Source organism: Octopus bimaculoides, chromosome 10 (genome assembly GCF_001194135.2).
Source record: "Octopus bimaculoides isolate UCB-OBI-ISO-001 chromosome 10, ASM119413v2, whole genome shotgun sequence".
Taxonomy (NCBI): Eukaryota; Metazoa; Mollusca; class Cephalopoda; order Octopoda; family Octopodidae; genus Octopus; species Octopus bimaculoides.
Window position 1 is genome coordinate 86,569,939 of NC_068990.1, and position 3,606 is coordinate 86,573,544.

Sequence of the window (3,606 nt, forward strand, 5' to 3'; positions counted from 1 at the left end):
ATATATGTATGTATATATATGTATGTATATATATGTATATATGTATATATATATATATATATGTATATATATATATATATAGTTATATATATATGTATATAGATATATGTATATATGTACACACACATACAGACACACGCATATACATATTCACACAAACACACACACAAACACATACACACTCATGTATGCGTACGGTGAGAGAAAGAGAATTTTTGTATGGAATGAAATAGGTTGAGAGAAAGGTTGACATGAAATACAACAGAAATTACTTACCAGAATTGAGTGCTGTTATCGCGGTGTTGGGCTTTACCTTGGAATCTGCTGAAATAAAAGTAAGGCAGTAATATGATATTAAGAAAAAAAACAACAAGTTTTGTTTCTATAATGGAAAAGAAGAATAAACGAAGTGGCATCTGTTAGCTTTAGGCATAGATGTGAAGAGACATTTCTTCATGTAACAATGAAATCGGAATTGATTGCTCCCCTTAAACGCAATGTAATATAGGGGTGTTCAGAAAGACTCTCCGCAGTAAGTATCTTATAGCAAAATAAATATTTATACGATGGAATAACACTACAAAAGTATATATTGGACTTTACAAGACTTTAAAAAACTATATTAGAGGTGTTGAAAGTGTTGTCCTTCATTTTCGATACACAAACTGACTCTTCTACACATGTTTTGGAATACATTTTGGAGAGTCTGACCTTTCGAAAAAATTCACTGCGGAGAGACTTTTTGAACACTCAGTACTTCATAACAGCCTGAGGAATCGGTTGCCCTAATGAATTAATGGCATACATTCGAAACTCTATCAAACAATACTTCATTCCAAATACACCATAATAACAGTTTCGAAGTTTTGCACAAGACCAAAATTTTCAGTGGTGGTGTTGGTGGTGGTATGTCGACGACATCGACCCTTCTGCTCAACTGGTCCTTTATTTTATCGTATTTTATTAAGGTTATTTCTACAGAAATTCTATAGAAAGGCGGCGAGCTGGCAGAAACGTTAGCACGCCATGCGCAATGCTTAGCGGTATTTCGTCTGCCGTTACGTTCTGAGTTCAAATTCCACCGAGGTCGACTTTGCCTTTCATCCTTTCGGGGTCGATAAATTAAGTAGCAGTTACGTACTGGGGTCGATGTGATCGACTTAATCCCTTTGTCTGTCCGTAGGTTTCTTTTGTAGGTTTCTGTGAACATCGACAACATACATTCGACGACCGAAGTATTTCAGAGAGTTCACTGACTCACCATTTAATCACAGATCATCAGCAGCGAAATGCTCAGGGCAGGACATGTTATGCAGATAAGCCTCGAAGCACTCCATTCCCAACACAACTTTTCTACGGTGAAGTGGAATCTAGAAAGACACAAAATGTAGCATTCAATACAACCTGAAACACTTCGGAATTAGTTTGAATGGTAGGAAAAGTTAATTGTAAATTGGAGTAACCAGAAGCATTCCATTAAATAATGATGCAACGTATTTGCCGACAGAATAAATTAAACCTACCGAACCGAAGCTGTAAATGTTTACATGAAGACTACAACAGGAAGTGCGATGCTTGTAGATATGTTTCATCGAAAGCAGGCTCTATTAATCACATGAAATCACATATATACCTTTCCGATATGATATTTCTGCAGCGTGCAATAAAGTGTCCAGTAAGACCGAATATGAATGTGCTAAAGCTTTTACATAAAAATGTCATTCTATGGACGAAACAGATTAATCTTGTGCAAATATTGTGTTTTGTTATTTTTGCTCTAGACCATGTAAATCATTGGCAGAATTCATGACAGCCTGTTGCTTGACTGAATGTAAGATATCCAGACGGTTATCATTTGTCGAGATGAAGCATTCATGAAAGATGTATGAATTCATTATATATATATGTGTATGTTTAAGTATCAATGTGTTTTTATGCAAATATTTGTATTGTTTTTAAGTGTGGATATGTATGAAAAAAGGAGGCAAATTAACGAGTTTTAGCGCATTGGATAAAATGCCATGATGCGTTTGAGTTCAAATCCTACCCATACCAATGATGGTCTTCAAACTTTCAGGGGGTGATAACTAAACTGGACCTATCCAGGTGGTGGAATGGTGTACATGTTAGACCACCAGACAAGAGGTTTCAGGGTGTATGCATCGGTTCTTTGCATTCTGGTGGCAACATCTGCGACGATACTACTGCGAGACATGGTCTTCCCATTGGACAACATCGGGGCGAGGGTGGGGGCTGTTGGCATAGAGGATGGAGGCTTGTATACGTGAACAACTGTTGCATTTCAGACATTCTTTATCCAGGCAGTCAATCTGACACACGGTACGAGAGATGTATCGATTTAAATAGCTTTGTGTGTACGTGTGTATGTAGTGAGCATGTATATGTGTATGTATAAGTATATATGTATTTATATATGCATGTGTGTGTCTGTGTTGTACATTTTTTTTCTTGTAAGGAGCGATCAATAAAACGTGATATGGGCGCCAGGAGACTTTCGATCCGTTCTTGCACAGCAAAATCATCGAAGCAACGAATTCACATTAATATTTCTCTGACAGCTAGGCTTTCTAAAACATATTTATTTCAGTATTTCAGTATAACGGCATGTTGTGCATAAACTATAAAATGTACTGATGAATTGTCAAAAACAAAATTAGGCATTTTACACTTTACGTTGGAATAATAGCTTAATTTATATCTGCTTTATACGGTAGTTAAATATTCCATGCTAGTGGTTGACGAAGGAAACAGGGAAACCGGGATTTTATATCTGAGGAGCGGTTTACAATTCGTGAAACGGTCCGTTACGAGACGTCTCACTTCGTATTCTTACACACCAAAAGCATGGAAGGAAAATGTTTACAGTCGGTCTTCTATCGTTGTATGTGGTCACCCGAAGTATAAGCTCCATCGTTAACTCGAGTATGTGTATTGTTGTCTGTATTCAGACGTATGTAAGTATATTTGCTGAGTGTTTCCTCTATATGGCTTTGCTGTGTTTATGGGTGTATGTGTGTGTAGCGTTATCTGTATGCATATTTATTTGATTTGCGTTGCTTGTATGTATCTGTGTGCTTGCTTTATGTGTGCGTGCGTGTGTAAGAGAGTTAAAGGACGCTGCAAAACCAAACACGAAACCAGAGCCTGAAATCGAAAACAAGACTTAATGAAATAAAGACAAATTAATGAAAGAAAAGAAACAGATTTGTAGTTTGTTGATATTTGAAACAGAAACTAAATTAGTGAAACGAAATTTGCAGAAAATGTGTGCTTTCAACAACAGTCTTCGTGCAGAGAAACTAATGACAATGGACAGCTATAAAATGGTGGTTGACAGAACATATGTTCTAGAAACACAGGAAAAATAACTGGCATGCAAAACTTTAAACCTACACATACACACAAACGTGTGCGCACACATACACGCATATACACACAAACACACACACATACACGTATAAACACACAGAGAAACGTATGCGTGCGCTTTTGTGTTCGTGTATATATATAGGCACATGCTCATATACATGCACACTTATTTATATATAAGTAAATATATGTATATATATATATATATATATATAT

At 36.3% G+C, this 3,606-nt stretch overlaps 1 long non-coding RNA gene across 5 annotated transcripts in view; it reads right to left on the reverse strand.

Annotated features, from left to right (window-relative positions):
• Nucleotides 1-3,606, reverse strand: part of LOC106869933 (uncharacterized) — a 32,488-nt gene that overhangs the window by 15,154 nt on the left and 13,728 nt on the right. For 4 of the 5 annotated variants that reach the window (XR_001409468.2, XR_001409467.2, XR_001409464.2 and 1 more), the window contains 2 exons: nucleotides 1,262-1,370; nucleotides 277-324 (listed from right to left, as the gene is read on the reverse strand). This is a non-coding gene — a long non-coding RNA (uncharacterized LOC106869933). The remainder of the gene's footprint in view (nucleotides 1-276; nucleotides 325-1,261; nucleotides 1,371-3,606) is intronic. The other variant, XR_001409469.2, reaches the window with a different exon arrangement.